Source organism: Nothobranchius furzeri, chromosome 18 (assembly GCF_043380555.1).
Source record: "Nothobranchius furzeri strain GRZ-AD chromosome 18, NfurGRZ-RIMD1, whole genome shotgun sequence".
In the NCBI taxonomy this organism is placed as follows: domain Eukaryota; kingdom Metazoa; phylum Chordata; class Actinopteri; order Cyprinodontiformes; family Nothobranchiidae; genus Nothobranchius; species Nothobranchius furzeri.
Window position 1 is genome coordinate 26,013,703 of NC_091758.1, and position 20,510 is coordinate 26,034,212.

Below are 20,510 nucleotides of genomic sequence, written 5' to 3' on the forward strand. Positions count from 1 at the left end.
CATTGATTTATTTGATGAATGCACCATAGGTTCAAGAGTTTCATACTCCGAAGTTGCCCCTTCATTTTTTTAAGTCCAGCTTATTTGGTGAGACCTGTATATGAAAAAAGATAACAAATGTATCAATGTTATCGTTTACAAAAGGGTATTACAGTTTTCAAAGTAAAAGCTTTTAAAGTTTCTAACACATTCACACACACAATAAAAGGTTAGTTTTCAAGGCTAAACTATACTCAAGGCTTCTTCATGTGCTCTGAGAGAACATGTTGCATTAATTTGTCAAAAATGTTGCAAGTATTACATTTTAAAATATACCTGCTATGCAATTTAATTACAAAAAGTCATGAAACTACAAAGTCAGGTTTGTTTAAAGCCAGAAATACACTTTAAACCCATGTGCTATAATCAATTTAGCATTAATTATAAGCCCATGTTTGATTAGCGGTCCATTAATTAACAAGTCCCATTTCCCATTTGTCAGCATCTTATCACTAACAGCTCGTATTTCACACATTTAACACAAGCACGTATTCTCTTAGATGCATGCCAATATTTCTCAGTGGCACCAATGTTATTCATAAGCATAATTAACCATGTGATAATAAGCCCAATTCTCTGTTAAATACCTCACTTAGAATTAAGCTCTTTGAATAATGAAACCTGGGAAAAATCTATCTGCTTAATGCAGACAGACAAGTTGGAATGAAGGAGGTCAGGCCTTTAGAGACCGGGTAGAGCGACGGTGTAAAGGTTGGATGGCTTTAACCCTGGACACTAAGCACTGGTCAATGCAAATAGATGCATATGATATGCCAAGGCCTTTAAAGACTCAAACATGCTTCACAATCTCTGGAGAGAGTCAACTGTTTCCTGGTTAGCAAAGACACAATCAGTGATTTTGATTGAAATCAACACCAATCATATAGGTAAGGCTTGGCACTAACAAAACTTTACGTTTCATTCTGATTATTTGAAACCCATATCTTGTTTTACTTGTGTGATTTTGACACTAGAGTCTATGTGGGTGTTTGGAGGCTACAGAATCTCTCACTCAATGGTGAAAAATACCTAACAGACTGTTTTCCATTTCTTAAGAGTGTGAAAATCACGTTTTTTACAGAATGCTAACAAAAACAAGATGTTAGCCACACAACTGTTTAGCTAGAGGGCAGACACTGTCGTTGCTATTTCCATAATTGAATGGGTTAGCCATGATCCTCAGCTCTGGGTTCACTTGTCAGCTTTGATGAAGCTTTAGCTTCCATCTCTGCTGCTACAAATTACTGGGATGGTGTATGAGACAAGAGATGGAGGGAAGACAAGTTAGAGAGGCGTGAGCGAGCGAGAGGGCAGAGAGAAGAGGGAGATAAGGCCCACGCTGCTTTCAACCATTTGGATCAATCACTGGATCATTTACCTGCTAGCACGATCTGCCCAGGAGCCTGCATTACAGTGACTGCCAAACATAAAAGCCGGATTCCCACACATCAACAACAAATTGTCAATTGGCATTCCATTTACGAGCCATCAAATGCCATCATATCCACTGCAACACAGAAGAGGTCCATCAGGTTGGACGTGGGGCTGCAATCTTTTAACAAGCGCTTCCACATGAAAAGTGCCGGCTGCATTCAGAATTCATAAAGACCAACTACCATTTGTCAATTTGAATATCAAAAGGTGCGAGCATAGGGCCCCTTGACTGTTAACGGCATTTTCCCATAGCGTCTACCAAGCAGGTGTGTGATGATCAATTATTAAGCATCCCACTCTGGTTACTCTTAGTGGGAGGTGGAATTGAGGATCTAGGGTTTTGTGGTTTCTGTGTTGATCGCGAATGGGGAAGAGAGACAGTAAAGAAGAGAGAGGGAATACTATTTACATAAAATTAACAGTTCAAAAGAATGCGTTCGCACACCAATCAAACTTGTTAATTGACTGTCAGTGGTGTGTCCCTGAACATACAACACAGCTACATTATTCATCTAAGGCCCTGACAGAAAAGACAGTCCAATTTGCATGGCCGTTCCAAACGTGATCAACAACCACAATGCCACATGCATTTTTAATAGGCCAGAGATGGGAACCTTTAATATTCATAAGGGTCAAATAATTGCATGTGACATTAAACTTTCTTTAAAAAGGTAAGTATTTTTCAAAAGGTAGCCTTGGTGGTCTAAATGGCCCAAAGAGAGAAGGGATAATGTGTTGCTTTCCAAGGGACGTGGGTGTAAAACTGCAACATGTTTCTGTTGGTTTATTTGTGTAACTCTTTTGGCTAAAACCTTTTTTTTTTTTTACTGGAACTACAAACAATAAGATTAGGCTTTTTCACAGAGGCAATAATATAAATCTGACTTGACGATAAACTTAACAACCCCACTTTTACAGTGACTAAGTTCAACAAACGTACAGTTAGCTTAGTGAATAAAAACAAAACAATATTGACTTATAGGTCTTCCTAAATCTGTAACTGAGCTCTAGTTTTGATCTCATCTACTTTTACTTTGTGGTTAAATGAGCATATTTTTTCCCATTAAACACCCAGAGACATGTTGAAAGATCCCCAACCACAAAGACATCTTTTTTTCTGTCTCTGAGGTGTAGACGGTAAGTACACTTAGTCAGTGTCCCATTTCAGATTGGAGCGTCTGAGGTGTTTCTAATTGCGGTGTTTTTTTGTCAACGGGCTTCCAGAGATGATCAGACACAGCTAGACTACATTCATATTGGTGCTGGAGCCCTCTGGGTCCCCCATCACGTTGAGGACGTCTCAGGGTGTCATTAGCAGAACTTTAGAATGGTGTAGATGAACCAGGCCCGCGTGGATAAAATAACCTGGTATTGACGAACAGTCAGGTTTTTCTGCCTCGTTCCAAGGACAGAGAGAGGTGGAGAACGGCTCCACCGTTCCCATCAGATATGCTAATGGTCACATTTCTCTCCACTGAGACTCATACATAATTTAACTGGAAAAATGATAATACAAAATGTGCAAAAAATGTGTAAAACGTAATGTGTAAGGGTCCCATAAGCAACAATGTGAGTAATCAAAGTAATTGGTAAAATATGAAAAAAATACACATGATATATATATGAAGATATTCACTTTTAATAAGTTAAGAAAAGATGTGAATTAAGACATGTTATCACAAGCATTAGCATAAAAATATGAATTTGATATTTAATCAACTTTTAACACATTTTGACCTAAATTGAATCAGTTTTTGCTTAATTCTTCACATGCAAACATTTTTGAAACATTTTTTCCCCTAAATCTTTCTCGTTAGCCATTTTCTTTTGTTCACAAGTCTTTGAATATAAAACAGCGTAAAATCGTCCAAAATGACAAAATCAAAAACTGAAGTTTTGTTGCATGTATTTAAGTGCATATATTACATCTTGTTGGCAGGGATTTGAAATGTGAGGCCTGTTTAATCCTCGTGTGGTGGATGGCAGTTTGTCAGGGATGTGTGCTGAGATTTCATCTGGAAGTCTGTGGGGTTCTTTCAGCATTAGTGAATTCAAAGCAGATCACATTTGGGAGTGGGAAATGATAAGAAATGGGCTCATCTTGTACCGCACCCTGAGGAAATCCTCTTGTGACACCTCATTTCTACAAACCTTCCAGGAGAACCGCAACCTTTCTCTCTCCCCTACGGAACCTTTGGGTTTGCTGTTCTCCATTTAAGGCTTGCTCAGAACAGCGAGAGATATTGGGCTTTTTCATCTACTCCTCTTTCTATACCCCTACTTTTACTTCCTGTTAGTGCCCCAGTTTGAGCCTAACCCTTGTATGCTCATCTGTCACAAAACATTAGTGTGTCTTAAACGGCGACATAAATAGCCATATGAAGTGCACAAGAAGACACAGATTTCTCAGTGTTGTTCTCTGAGGTTTTAAATGGATTCAACAAACAAAGTGCTAACATACGTTAAAATATGCTGAGAGAAGTTTCATATTATACAACTATAACGATTAGGGATTGTGTATTGGTGAAATTCTGGCGATATGATATGTATCACGATACAGGGGAGATAATACTATGCATCACGATAAATTGCAATACATTCAGTCAGTTAACGATTTTTTTGACTGAATTTATTGTAGGAATATTCAATTAACAGTCCAAACTGATACGCAACATGTTTAACATGAGGTATCTGAACCATAATAAAGGGAATTACATTTCAGTGGTGGAAACGATACCTATTGCACACTGCTGCCAACTAGCGGTCAACATTTGAATTGCACCAAAACAAAAGAAAATGCACAAATGTTTGCATGTAAATTCTTACAAAAATTAGATACACAGCTTTTGAATATTGATGTAATATCGCGGGGAAAAATATCACAATATATTGCCATATCGATATTTTTGATACACAACTTTTAAGTCATTCACTGCCATTGACGACTAAAGTCGTCATTTGCATTTTTTTTACTGTTTGAGCATCGGAACGAGCCCCCGCGCTGAGAGAACAAACATCTCAGCCCTGAAGCCGATCTTCATCCGCATATGTCACACGTCACGTGATCAGGAAGCAGAACATCCATGTGTTAGGTGATCGTTTTGGGCCGTTCCTGTAAAAAAAAAGTGAGGCGCAACCGGAAAAGCGTCTGCCGATCACAATTCGACAACGGATTACGAAAGAACGGATAACGCTCAAAACACACGGATTCTTCCTGATGTAAGAGGTGAGTCTCCTCTTTGTTTTGGTTGTTTTGACGTCAACATCATCCTAGTGCGCAACGTTCTGTGACTCTTAAAAAAACAGTAAAAATGGTGAGAAACGTTGGCAGCGAAGGCCGTTAGTGATCAGGAAACGGCTGGCAGTGAATGAGTTAAATATCAATATAATATTGCGGGAAAATATCGCAATATATTGCCATATCAATATTTTCTTACATCCCTAATAATGATCTGTTGATGAGGCAACATTTGGTCACTCTGGGGTATAATTCCACCATCCTTTCCACCACATTTCTAATCTAGTTTGTTTATTTCTTTTCTGTTTCTTCTATCTGTCCTCGACATGTCCACTCTGTAGACATTGAACTGTGTGGAGCTGTAACACCACAGCGTCAGCTCTGGTCAGCTTTATGCTGGTCAGGGGCTGCCACTCAGAACTACACCCAAGGTCAGAGGGCGTCGAATGCTGACCACTCAGGGAGATGAATCTGAAAAGGCACACAAAAAACAAAACAAAAAAACAACAACAAAAAAACAAATGTATTCATGTTTTCCTTTAATAAGGAGTTACAGCACAGTCTGATATTTTCTTGTGTGTCAGTTGATACCCTGACCACTGCTATATTAATGTAAAAAAATATGTTTAAATAAATCATACGGCAGATGTAATAAAATGGTCTTCTGCATTGGAGAACTGTGCCACACCAGAGTTAGGCTGTGAATGAAGAGTGATGGAGGGGCACGGTTTTTCATCGGGTTAGGGCAAAAAGCCCCGCTGCCTTCAACTGTCCAGACCTCACATTTTTGTTGACAAATTGGTTGTGAGGCTTTTACGACTGATGCACATATCGCAAAAATCATTTCTGCCAAGCTTCCTCTATGACCTGCCCGTGGGACATGACAAGACCCTCCACGCATCGCTCTATCAAGCCGAATCTTTCCAGGACAATGCAAATTATGACAAATTCCATCATCCTGCATTATGCGCTTTCCCGCTAATCTCCCTAATTCGAGAGAATCGGGGAGGGTCTCGCTGTTTCAGCTGAGGGGCATGTTGTCTGACTGAATGATGCTGAAACTGCAACCCTCATCCCCCGTCCTGTCTCCCTTCTCAGCTGTGATCATCTCGTCTCTTCTATGTTGCCCTGTTTTGGGGAAGATTGCATCTTTAGGTCTAGCTGGTAAGAAAAGCACCAACTTAACCTGGATACAGAAGTACAGCAACCGCCAATGCTGGTGAAGCTAAATAAGCTTCAGTAAGCAGGTGATACATGCAAAAAGGTATTACAGTCTGGGAAATATACACAGTATGAGACAATATGAATGTTTATCTCCCATTTTAGGCAGCTGTCAAAATAAATTCTCTCTACCTTCTTCAAAAAGGACAGACACATACTCTCAATAAGTCTTATTCGTGCTCTGTGATTGTAATAGAGAAAACATACCATATTCACAAATAAATGATAAATAACAAATAATGACAAAATGACATTAAAATATGGCAGAAGAATTGCAGAGAAGAAAATAAATGTAGTTCTTCTTCCTCTCAACAGATGGCAGTATGGTTGCATTAAAGAGGAGCAAGCAGAACATCGGCAATACTTTTCCACCCTGCTCTAACCAGACGGCAAGAAGGCATTGAGAGTTTCCTTGGATTTTATTTATAGTCTTTATTTCAGGAAAATTAAATGGAAAAATAAGTCACAATATTAACATATACATTTATTCAATTGAGGGAAAGGAAAAAATGGTAAAAATAGTTTTAAAAATGATAATTTTAGGGGTTAAATAGCTAAATTTATATGTGTGTGTGTGTGTGTGTGTGTGTGTGTGTGTGTGTGTGTGTGTGTGTGTGTGTGTGTGTGTGAAAAGGAATTAAGTACACCATGGGTGCAAAAAAAGACAACCGTAAAAGATAACCAAAAGGACAAATTAGTTTCTTAGGAAAAAAACTGTCATAAATATCTTATTAAGTGTAGTTTTTTTCTGAAAACAAGCAGCAGAGAATATTATTTCCACTGTTGGAATATAGTGTTCTGAAAATATTCTGAGCCTCAGATGAAAAATATAGCAAATATTAACATTTGCGTCAGTGCACCACATCTAATTCAATAAATTTTGACATGTGGTAAATAATATGTAGCCCATATCCCATGAACGAACTCTTACCCCTAACATCGCAGTTTTATTACACCGATGGGACTAGAAATCCCCTTATATTATGAATCTATAGTATCGATAATAAATTTATATTTAAAGCGAACGTGATGACATATCAAAAAAGAACAGAATTAAGAGGCTGTGGATCATTGAAACCCTGCAGTTTCCTCTGCAGCAAAGCATGTTTTAATAACAACAGTATTTGGAACCTGAATGACCCGGGTTAAAGCCCAGTACTCTAAAGAATTGTTCCGTTTGAAATTTATAGTGGAGCAAGAGGCTGAAAATCAATGAGACTTCAACAAGAACCCTCTCCCGAGTCATCTGGATCACAGCTAAAAAATACATTCATGAATAAAGACAAGGTGGCATTTTTTTACAGTAGGAGATGATAATCATTTTTAGCCACATACTGAAAACTTTTTTTAATTTCTGTGGAATTGCAGCAGTACAGATGCAAAAATCATTGGTAACATTTCTCATTTTTATCTTTTTTTATTGCCTTAACTGCAACAATGTGTTGAGCAGAGACAGCAGGTGAATGTGAAGAGTTTTCATCTAAAACATATGTAATGTTTAAGTCTAAAAATGAAGTTATACACAGTGTTTTGGACTAAAAACGATGAGTCAATTGTACAAGGTGGATTTCTTATTGTTCCATGTGTTGGTCACTATATAGTTCCTTAACAAACATACATTTCATAAATAAATCTTAGCCGGATCCATCCTATTTGTATGCTTTTGTGTGTCAACTGAGTGTGTGGGCGTGTGTAGGCCCTGTCAGCTATGCCCTCTCGTCACTGCAGGGGGAAGAAACACACCGGGGCAGCCCTGAATATAGTGGCTAGTTACCATAGTAATGGGATGGTCATACATCTCTCCTCTCTCAGACAGTGATGGGAGTGGACAGGACACGCCACTATGCTTTTTATCTATGCATCTGGTATTCAGTTATTTTATTCTGCAAATAAAAAAAGCCAAGTGGGCCACCCCACCTCTCCTTTTACTGGATTCTAATACGGGGTGAAATGGGAAGTAAATAGTTGGATATGGGCTAATAATTCACACATGGGACTACAAATAATTGATGTGTTTTGACTGAGTGTTTGTGATTGCAATTGTAATAGCACGAATGTCTTGGCAGATGTCTGCGGCGGTGGGATCCTTACATGATGCTTTTCAGATGCCTTCTTGATGGCTCTGAACACCCCCCACCCCCAAACACACACATGCAAACACACACAGACACACTGCTTATCAGCACTGACAAAGTGAGAAGCAAACAAGGATGCTCAAATAAATACACACACACACAAACACTGCATGTGGTTCTCTCAAATTAAAAAGCAGTGTCTGTCATTTATCAAATATAATTATATTCCAACACTTGAACTGATTGCATTCATCTAAATGTAAAATGTTTGGGCACACTACCCAAATTGACACATTAAGCAACACAATGCCCTTTTCACAAATGATATTCGTTTGACTTTTTACCAGAGACCAGCTGTTTCTTGAGGGACACCTGGTCCTGCAAGGCTTCCTGCAGGAGTAAATGCCTGCCTGCATCTACAGACACACATGTTCAAATTCTGTGTTGTGTGGCTCTGCGTGTTTTTCGGTACACTGTGCGTGAAGGAAAAATCGGGACGATAGCTACTCTGTCCCAACTTCCAAAGCCTTGTTGACATGAACCGAGGCAGTCAGGCACCAATAATACATGGAGAGCTGTTCAAAGGCAATTAGGATCAGTTGTCAAGGGCCGGGCCCATTAATGAGTGGGAGTGTGGCAGGGGCCAAGGCAGAGGCGCAGCACAGGCAAATGCGACCGCCTGAGAGGCGATGCAGTCTGACAGATCCAGTCCTTCCCCTGTCCTCGCCTGGTACAAGCTGATACCAGCCCGTGCCCACGTGGAGCCGCAGCAGCGACAGCAGTGCGGAATAATGCAGCGATAGACGCGATGCCTTATGAAAATGATGACCGCCAAGGCGGGTCAGCCTCCACGCCGTCACAGCGGGACAGCAAGGGGAGGGAAGACAGGAGCCTGGGAGGATAGTGCTGGAAGCCACATAATTACCCTTGCTGCTGTCTACCACTTCCCATAAAACTGCCCCCTCATCAGATTAAAAAGGTGCTGTGATCTGACCTCTCACATATATGTGTCCACATTTAGAGACATGAGTTCCCATCCCCCATTCAGCAGCTCAGCATTGTCCCAAGACACTGCGAAGACCAAGTGTTGAAACAAATATACTTCTAAGGATGTGGAGATGCATCAGAATCAGAGCTGCATAAATATGTTTTACAGCTATGTCAGAAAAAAAAGGAAAGTATTCATTCACTGTAAGAAATTAAATTTTGGGTGTACTTAATCAAGCTATGTCAACCTGTCCCACTAAACCTAGTTGCTTAAGACTTTGCAACTTTTTCATATTTTTAACCATTGTCTTAAGCCAGTTTGTGCTAAAATAACCTTTTACACAGTTAATGAAAGACCAGCCAAGCCCTTATTGCCCCCTGTGGCCAGAATATTCCACTTGCAACTTCAGAGTGCCGGATTGGTCTGTTGAGATGTAGAAAAAATAGGGCTGATATACCTGGCGCTGCATTCTGCTTCCAGCACATTTCCTGCATGTTTTAGATCGTGAACACAGCGGATTTGTTTAATTTAGTGATCAAGCACTCCTGCAGACACTAATGAAGGCTGGGAGACATTTCCGATGTTAGATTAAGGTGTTAAAAAGAACAACACAGGAGGAGATAAGTTTTGCTTCGGTTAAACAAACAGACACTAGGGGGTAGTTTTCCTTTAAATGTATAGTGTAACATACATTGTTTTTACGTTGTTATGTTGAAACTAAATGTGTATTACTTGACATATACTTGGAGATAACGTGTATTTTGAATTTGAATGTCTTATGTGTAATACAGCGTAATACAGTGACTCGTTTTAACAATCGGAAACAGCTCACCCTGTCACACAATCTAACCACAAACAGCACGCAGGTGTGTACGTGTGTGTCCACATGTGTCCCTGCTAGAGTTGGCCCCGGGGCTAACAGCAGACATGCCTCTGTGGTCGGGTCTTACTGAGTTTGATCAGCACGTTTTCTATTTGTCCAATCCGAGCGATGCAAGTTGACCCCAGTGTTTGGGAACAAGCCCACAGAGGTGATGCAGAGATAGGAACTGAATCAATGCTCTCTGTGGAAAGGCTTTGAGGTGAGGCCCGACTGTCAGTCAAAACCTCTCCGACTCTCCCCAGACAAAAGGTTCAACTTGCAGCGCACATCTCAGGCGCTCAGGCAAAGAAATAACGAGCCTATTCTGCTTCTGCTCTCAGTGAAACAAAAAGGAAAAACAAATCTGTTAACATCCTCTGCTGCAAGTAACTACAAGTGCTAAAGAATTCTCTGAGTAGCCTTCAATCTCATATCTCCTCAAACCGCGAAGCCTTCAAGAACCCATTTTTCATCTGCTTAATTACTCGACAACTGTTCTCCTCCAGGTCCCACCCCCTTTTCTTCCCCGCCCCGCCCACCCCCTTCCTCCTCTGCTGGAAGTGATCATTTGTTCCTTTATTAAACTTGATAACATCCCTTGCATTGTCTGAGCGTGCATGCTGGAGAGCCGCCCCTACTGTTCTATAGCCTCCAGCATTTCGTATTATTGGAGCATTATTTCACGCATGCCCTCCTCTTTTATCAAGCGCTTTTGAAGTAATGTTAATAGACTAGAAAATTGAGACATTTATGAAGTATGGGCCATGTTTATGAAAAAAATCCATAACGCATGACAAGGGAGAGGTGAGATAAAAGCAGGGTTTTAATAGATTATGGCAAACAGGGGAGAGGCATCAGATGCTGACAGGCACCTCCTCCGAGACGCCTCCTATTTTATGGGATTCATTTTGTTGTATTGGAAATGAAGTTAAACGTCCTAATTAATCTGTTGGTGCTGCATGAATACCTCCCTGAACGCGGATGCATGCGCACACTGTTTTTTAACTAATTACTCTTCTGTGATAATTGAGGTAGATGTAGTCTCTAGATGTGAGCTCAGGAAGTTTGGAGCTGGATGGGGGGTGGGGTGTTGATGAGATGACGGTAAAAGAAGCAGGTTTTTTCTTTTTCTTTTTTTTTTGCAAGCTGGCTATTTTGCAGCAAACAAACATAATGAAAACAACCCAAACTATAGAAATTACCCTCATTTCTGTGGTTCATCACTAATTTCATGATTAAACTTTGTGTTTTTTAGTGAGAAATCAGTATCAGCTTTTTTCAAATATATTAATATTTGTTAAAACTCAATAAAGCACAGTTTTATAGCTAAACAGAACTAAGCACAGGTTGTTTATTCACATGCTTCCTCATCACCATGGGTGGCCAAACGCGACACTAACTCAGCCTGACCTTCTAACTTCCACTCAAAAGGGCCAGACAAAGTTCAACCCATTGTTTTTAGATATTTAGACTCCTCTAAGAAGATTATTCAAATTCTACCACCAGCCTTGGTACACCCCCTCCATTTGAAGCTAATAGGCAGCGTCAGATCTACTTCCCTCCTGATGCCTCACCAGTCCACTTTGACAATTTTCAAAATCCAATGCAAATCCTATCGCTGGTGCGTGCAAGACAATCTCCCACAATATTGAGTGTCACTCACAATTAGGCAATCGAGGCAAAGGGGTTGGTGTTCTCACAAGCAACCCGAGGCTGGTGCTCCCTAAACACACCCCACAGAATGTGATCAGTGAGTATAATTTCCCAGCAAATATCCCAGGGGTGAGCCACTTGCCTTAACAGGAAAGAGGAGATGTTTAACAACCATTCAGCTGATCGTCCTTCTATTCAGACCTGCCTTGGCTATTGTGTTTGCCTCAGAAAATGTGCTTCCAAAGGGAATGTGACCAAATAGGCAGCATTAATTTAAATAGACATGGGGGAAAACAAAATCATTCAGTCTTAGACCCCTGTTGCCAACTCCAGCTTTAGTAGATGATCAACTAATTTAGTTCATCTGCCAACTTATTGGTGCAATCTTTTGTCATTGGTTCAAACACACTTTTGTAGAAAAATATGGAATACCGGTGGCTAAAAATAAAGAAATACTCAATTATATTAATGTGATTTAATGGTTTAAAAGCATCTTCCACTTAATGAAAAAAGACAGCAAGGCAGCTTGCTTTTAAAAGCATGCCATTATATGGCTTTTGTTGGAATGCTGTAATTTGTTTAGATGTTTTGCAACATACATGGATGTCTAAAAACATCATTTGCATTTTTATAAATTGACTGATGAAAAGAGTTGCACTGCTAACTTGATTATTTAACTAATGCCTAAAATTTATCATAGCTATATTTATAATAGATTCTTGACAAATAAGAACAAAACAATTAGTGAAGCAAAAACTCAATAATTCAATGCTAATAAATAATGGAGTATGCTGCCATATTTTTGATGCAGCCTCTAAACATGTCAATCAAGTAAAAAAAACTGTAACATGACAGTGCAAAAACTAAACAGAAATTAAAGAATTTCTTTCTGTGTAGCTTGAGGCTTGAAACTAAAGCAATGTGGGATTATATTTCAACATACAATACATCAAGAGGCCCCCCAGCTTTGACATTAAAAAGGTTAACTAATTCCTCTAAATCAAGTCGGATCTGAATCTGTCATCTTGCCAGAACAAGTCGACATTCAGTCGGCTTGCCATTTCCGAGAGCTGATGCTGAGAGACGTGACAAGCCAAGCAGACAGATGAATGGATGGATGGAGTCTGAAGGTCCAGCATCCATCACATGCCAGTCCAATAAGAGGTTTCTCCATGCTTCCACCAACGGCATCCCTACAAGTAGCGACCTACAGTGGCTACACTCTGTGAGGCAGTTTTCTGTCACTAGCCATGTGCTGTCTTTCAAATCACTGGACACAGACAAATAAACTGGCTTCAATACGGCTGGACATTAAGCATAGTGCTTACGGACATTCTTAAATGAAGTATAGCCTAATGGGTATTATTCATAGATTCTACCAGACTGACAAACAATAAGGTAAACAAAGACAAGAAGTAACAAAAAATAAAACTTTCAGAATAACTGATTTCTTTTATAAAATTGAGCTCCCTGCCATGTTGAAGTGTGTGTGTGTGTGTGTGTGTGTGTGTGTGTGTGTGTGTGTGTGTGTGTGTGTGTGTGTGTGTGTAAATGTTTTAAAGCTTACTAACTGTCTGAGAAATAAAGTTTACATCTAAGGCAGGGAGGGCTAATGTCTAGTCTACAAACAACCAAATTTAAAACCGCAATCCAGAGTTAATGAATGATTTTTTTTATTCCATAAAAACGATTAACTGCCAGCTGTTTTCTGATCAGTAAGCTCCAGACTGCCAGCGTTTTTGAGCAAACCGGAAAAGCTTCTGCAGCACACATTTCCACAATGGATTGTGAAAGAATGGAAAAGGCTAGAAACACACGGATTCTTCCTGATGTAAGTAGTGAGTCGACTCTGTCTTTTGGTAATTTTGGTTGTTTACATGTCATAATATTATGTGACTCTTAAAAAAGAGCAAAATGCTCAAAAATACTGGCAGTCAGGAACTTTCTGTCCAGAAAAACGTTCGGAATGAACGCGTTAAAAAACGCGATTAAAAACTTTAGTCGTCAATGGCAGTGAATGAGTTAAGGTCCGACCCTGAACTGTGATATAAAGGTGCCGGTCATCAAATCAGAATATTATGACAAAGTTGATTTATTTCAATAATTCCATATATATAATATATGTATATATATGTATATATATGTATATATATATATATATATATATATATATATATATATCCATTTTCATCCGCTTATCCTGAGTCGGGTCGCAGGGGCAGTAGCCTAAGGCGACAGGCCCAGACTTTCGTCTCCCCAGCCACTTGGGCCAGCTCCTCCGAGGGAATCCCAAGGCGTTCCCTGGCCAGGTGAGAGACATAGTCCCTCCAACGTGTCCTGGGTCTACCTTTAGGTCTCCTACCGGTTGGACGTGCCTGGAAAACCTCACGAAGGAGGCGTCCAGGAGGCATCCTGACCAGATGCCCGAGCTACCTCAACTGGCTTCTCTCGATGTGGAGGAGCAGCGGGTCTACTCCGAGCCCTTCCCGAATGACCGAGCTTCTCACCCTATCTCTAAGGGAGAGCCCAGCCACTCTTCGGAGAAAATTCATTTCGGCCGCTTGTATACGCGAACTCATTCTTTCGGTCACTACCCAAAGCTCATGACCATAGGTGAGGGTAGGAACGTAGATCGACTGGTAAATCGAGAGTTTCGCCTTCTGACTCAGCTCTCTCTTCACCATGACAGACCGGTACAATGCCCGCATCACTGCAGATGCAGCACCAATCTGCATATCGATCTCACACTCAAGTTTTCCCTCACTCGTGAACAAGACCCCAAGATACTTAAACTCCTCCACTTGGGGCAGGACCTCATCCCTGACTCGGAGAAGGCATTCTACCCTTTTCCCGAATAAAGACCATGGTCTCAGATTTAGAGGAGCTGATTCTCATCCCGGCAGCTTCACATTTGAATGCGAACCGCTCCAGCAAAAGCTGAAGATCACGTTCTGATGAAGCCAACAGGACCACATCATCTGCAAAAAATAGAGACCTGATCCTCAGGCCACCAAAACAGATGCCCTCCACACCTTGGCTGCACCTAGAAATCCTGTCCATAAAGGTTATGAACAGAATCGGTGACAAAGGGAAGCCTTGGCGGAGTTCAACTCTCACTGGGAATGAGCCCGACTTACTGCCGGCAATGCGGACCAAGCTCTGAAACCGGTCACACAGGGACCTAGATGCCCGTATCAGAGGACCTGGTACCACATACTCCCGGAGTACCCCCCACAGGGCCCCCCGAGGAACGCGGACAAACGCCTTCTCCAAATCCACAAAACACATGTAGACTGGGTGGGCAAATTCCCACGCACCCTCCAGGATCCCCCTAAGGGTATAGAGCTGGTCCAGTGTTCCACGGCCAGGACGAAAACCAAATTGCTCCTCCTGAATATGAGGTTCAACAATCCGATGGACCCTCCTCTCCAGAACCCCTGAATAGACCTTACCAGGAAGGCTCAGGAGTGTGATACCCCTGTAGTTGGAACACACACTGCGGTCCCCCTTTTTAAAAAAGAGGGCCACCACCCCCGTCTGCCAGTCCAGTGGGAATGCCCCCAATGTTTATGCGATATTGCAGAGCCGCATCAGCCAACACAGCCCCACAACATCCAGAGCCTTAAAGGAACTCTGGGCGGATCTCATCCACCCCTGGAGCCTTGCCACAGAGGAGCTTTTTAACCACCTCAGTGACCTCAGCACCAGAGATTTGAGAGGCCTACTGAAAGTCCTCAGACTCTGCTTCCTCACTGGAAGACATGTTGGTGGGATTGAGGAGGTCTTTGAAGTATTCTGCTCACCAATCCACAACGTCCTGAGTAGAGGTCAGCAGCACACCATCCCCACTATAGATAGTGTTGGAAGCGCACTGCTTTCCCCCCCCCCTGAGGCGCCGGATGGTGGACCAGAATCTCCTCGAAGCCGTATGGAAGTCTTGCTCCATGGTCTCACCGAACTCCTCTCATGCCCAGGTTTTTGCCTTGGTGATCACCTGAGCCATGTTCTGCTTGGACTGCCGGTACCCGTCAGCTGCCTCTGGAGTCTCACAGGCCAAAAAGACCTGATAGGATTCTTTCTTCAACTTGACAGCATCCCTAACCGCCGGTGTCCACCAGCGGGTTTGGGGGTTGCCACCACGACAGGCACCAACGATCCTGTGACCACAGCTCCGGTCGGCTGCCTCAACAATGGAGGCACGGAACAGGGTCCATTCAGACTCAATGTCCCCCGCCTCCCCCGGAAAAGTTTGGAAGACTCTGCCAGACGTTCCCAGCAGACCCTCGCGATACGTTTGGGCCTGACTGGTCTGACCGGCATCCTCCCCACCATCTGAGCCAACTCACCACCAGGTAGTGGTCAGTTGACAGCTCCGCCCCTCTCTTCACCCGAGTGTCCAAGACATGCGACCGCAGGTCAGATGAAACAACAACAAAGTCGATCATCGAGCTGCGGCCTAAGGTATCCTGGTGCCAAGAGCACATATGGACACCTTTATGTGTGAACATGGTGTTCATTATGGACAATCCATGACTGGCACAGAAGTCCAATAACAAAACACCACTGGAATTCAGATCGGGGGGGCCGTTCTTCCAACCACACCTCTCCAGGTCTCACTGTCATTGCCCACGTGAGCGTTAAAGTCCCCCAGCAGAACGAGGGAGTCACCAGAAGGAGCGCTTTCCAGCACCCCCTCCAAGGTCTCCAAAAAGGGTGGGTAGTCTCAACTGTAGTTTGGTGCATAAGCACAGACCACAGTCAGAACCCATCCCCCCACACGTAGGTGGAGGGAGGCTACCTTCTCATTCACTGGGGTAAACCCCAACGTACAGGCACCAAGAGGGGGGGCAACTAGTATGCCCACCCGTGTTCGGCGCCTCTCAGTGGGAGCAACTCCAGAGTGGTAGAAAGTCCAACCCCTCTCAAGGAAACTGGTTCCAGAGCCAGAGCCATGCCTTGAGGTGAGTCCGACTATATCTAGTCGGAACCTCTTAACCTCACACACCAACTCATGCTCCTTCCCCACCAAAGAGGTGACATTCCATGTCCCAAGAGCCAGCTTCTGTAGCCGAGGATCAGACCGCCAAGGTCCCCGCCTTCAACTACCACCTGTCACACACTGCACCCGACCCCTTTGGCCCCTCCCACGAGTGGTGAGCCCATGGGAAGGGGGATCCATGTTTCCTCTTCGGGCTGTGCCCGGCCGGGGCTCCATGGGTGAAAGCCCGGCCACCAGGCACTCGCCAACGTGCCCCACCTTCAGGCCTGGCTCCAGAGGGGGGCCCCGGTGACCGATGTCCGGGCGAGGGAACATGGTTTCAATTTATATAATTCATCATAAGAGGTCTTCGGGCTGCTCTTTGTCTGATCCCTCACCTAGGACCTGTTTGCCATGGGCGACCCTACCAGAGGAAGAAAGCCTCAGACAACTTAGCTCCTAGGATCACTGAGACATTCAAACCCCTCCACCACAGTAAGGTGGTAGCCCAGGGAGAGGTTTATATATATATATATATATATATATATATATATATATATATATATATATATATATATATATATATATATATATATGAATACACAACAGGCACAGACATAACTTGAAGCTGGCAAAAGTAATGATAAAAAAAATTCAATTCTATCAACCATGCTTCAACAGAATTACCAAAAAAATAAAGTAATAGCAAAGGCCTGGACAATATTTATGGTACCCCTGACTTAATATTTTGTTGCACAATCTTTTGAGGCACTCACTGCAATCAAATGATTCCTGTAACTGTCAATGAGACTTCTGCACCACTCAGCAGGTATTTTGGTCCACTCCTCATGAGCAAACTGCTCTAGTTGTCTCAGGTTTGAAGGGCATCTTTTCCAGATAACATGTTTCAACTCATTTCAAAGGTGCTCAAACGGACTGAGATCAGGGTTCATAGAAGTCCACTTTAGAATAACCTATTGTTTTCCTCTTAGCCACTCTTGGGTGTTTTAGCTGTGTGTTTTGGGTCATTGTTCCATTGCAAGATCTATGACCTGTGACTGAGACCAAGCTTTCTGACACTGGCCACCACATTTCTCTCTAGAATGCCTTGATAGTCTTGAGATTTCATTGTATGGTGCACAGATTCAGGACACCCTGTGCCAAATGCTGCAAAGCAGTCCCAGAACATAACAGAGCCTCCTCCATGTTTCATAGTATGGAAAGTGTTCTTTCCTTTTTATGCTTCATTTTTCCATTTGGGAACATAGAGCTGATATGCCTTGGTAAAAAGTTCAATCCATCACTCACCTGTCTGTAGGACATTCTCCCAGAAGCTTTGCAGCTTGTCAATGTGTAGTTGGGCATATTCCAGTCTGGTTTTTCTTAATGATTTGTTTTCAACAGCGGTGTCCTCCGTGGTCATCTCCTATGTAGTCCACTTTGGCCCAAACAATGAAGGATTTTGCAATCTGACACAGATGTTCCTTGAGATTTAAGTTCACCTAGGATCTCTTCAGAAGTTGTCTGGGATCTTGTCAGGGAGGTTGGCTACAGTTCCATGAATTTACATTTAAAGCATAGATGAAAAACAGTGTTTGACTTTCACTGGTTAAATTAACTTGTATTTATTATTATTTCTTACTTCTTTCACTGACCGAAGGGTACCAACAATATTGTCCACATGTGAAAGTATTAAATTGCCTTTATTTGACATGTTGATTGTTTTCTAGTTCCTTGGCTTTGAAAATAAATGTTAGTTTATCATCAGCAACAACAACAATGAATGGTAGTGAGGCTTTGTGATCCTATTTACCACGAAAAATGAGTTAAAAGCAAAAATCAAATTTAATAAAAGGCAAATTTCATCTGCAATATCTTTCCAAATTTGTGTTTACACTTTTTTTTAAATAATCTGTGTTTCTTATTTGTTAAGCCAATAAAAATTTTAACACATAAACATATGTGTCTCTCCATTGTCTGTGTTTGGACCAGTTAGCTTATCAGTATCAAGACCAGAACCACAATTTCTTCTAACTGAGGCCATTCAGGAAATTGAGTTAGATGGATTTCCACTTTAAAATGGCAAAAATATCCCTTAAAATTAACCATTGCAAAAGTCTTGCTGATGCACAGAGCTGAACACACTCCCTAGATGTGTTTAAAATCCCATATTGATGCTTTAACTCATCTAACGCCATCCTTCGTTTAGTAATTATTTTCAACATTAACTGGAGGCACTTCTAAAGTGATTCATCTAAGAAAGCAGTGTCTTTTTTCTAATTTAACTGTGATTGCCAGAGTTCATGGCACTATGGTGCTACGCAGCAACAGTCACCAATGGAAACTGTCATTAGGCTGGAGACAACAGGGTAGTGATGAGAGATGGGGGTGAGGTCTGCATGCTTGCTCGCAGCAAGGGGGTAATTGTATCAATATGTAAAAATTGTAGCTGTGCTGAAGAGTTGTTAATAAATTTTAGATCAAATTAAGTCATCGTTGCGTGGAGGCAAAGACCACACACGGGTCGGGTGAAGTGGCACGCACAGCTCTGAGAAAGCAAAATCGTTTTCTTGGATTCCCAAATTGCTACGAATATGAATGATAATTATTTAGCAGTATGAGTGATTAGATTTTTTTCATCAAGAGGCAACAGCACTCACACACAGCTGACCTTAATTTCATGTCTCAACGAGGCTTCATTGAGGAAATCAAACACTGTTGGCATGTTGAAAACAAACCCCGAGTCCATAAGTTACATCTCAGGAATCTGAACCAAACTTCAGTGACACACTGCTAAGATATGCCGCCCAGCTCTGAACAGCAGCTAATCCACACATGTTCTCACTCACAGATGGATTTGGCTGAAGGATCAAGGACAGTGTGGAGGAGATGGACACTATCCTTGTTGACAGTACCTTGACAAGTGTAATCCTACATAATACACACTGGGTAAACACAACACCAAGCCAACCGTGCAACCACGGCCCACACTTCCTCTGCTTAGCCTTTGAATTCCACATTCTTGTGAGGTTTGAAACAATATGAAAGATGCTGCTTTACAAACAAGTGCAAAAGTAGGTATGCACGGCCAGCGAGTAAAAGGATTTGTATTTATAAGGAAAGGCAAAGGCACTCATCATAATAATCTGTCATCCGATCATCTGCATCCACACACATTCATCAGTATCTGGGACACATTTATAAAAGATCAATAATGGAATCGTGATGTGTTTGGGTGTAATATTGAAATCAGGATTTAACAGATTACTAATGAGAAGGACTTTTTTTCATTCATTCAAACAACAACAGGATTGCTGTGGTGTTGCATGTGAAAGTAAAACCCTCAAAGGGACATCGGAGCCCTTGATTGCTTATGAGCTATATGCAGTTTTTATACCCTTACATCACAATCACATACTTTGGCTCAGTTTTGAAAACGTAATGAGTTTAATAGCAAATATTTTCTGATTATGCAACAGCTAAAGTGTCCAAAGATCACATTTTTAGGAAACTGCAGTTACCAATTGCGGTCAGCAGGTGGCAGAATTGAGCTGTTTGGTGATAAAGAAAACAAACAGCTGACTAGCACCTAACAAAACTGAGGAAAGCTTCAAATATTTGGTTATACGATGTCCAAACACGGAATGAACACTGGGACTGAACGATCTATCGTTTTCTGGTCAAAATTGCGATTTCGAACAATGCAATCACGTGATCATCAAAGTTGCGTTTTTTTTTTTTGTAGTGCTCCCGACTGACCTAAGTTGGGTTGTATCAACTATTTTAGACATCTGAGGATTTAAAAGTGTTACGGTGGTAGCGGCGAGAGGGGGAGAGAGTGGGAAGTAATTTTCAAGTTGTTTTTCTTCTTTTTGAATCGCCACTACAACCGATATTAATTATGGCTGTGGCTGACTGGGTCACTAATTTTCCATGTCACTAAATTTCTCTAATAGAAATGAATGCCATGTAAGTCGTACTACAGATATGCCTGTTTCAGGTACTAAAAAATTGCCACATCA

The 20,510-nt window shown here is 41.8% G+C and overlaps 1 protein-coding gene across 1 annotated transcript in view; it reads right to left on the reverse strand.

The window, feature by feature from the left end:
* The window catches only part of dph6 (diphthamine biosynthesis 6), an 87,390-nt gene that overhangs the window by 14,583 nt on the left and 52,297 nt on the right, over positions 1–20,510 (reverse strand). The window lies entirely within an intron of this gene.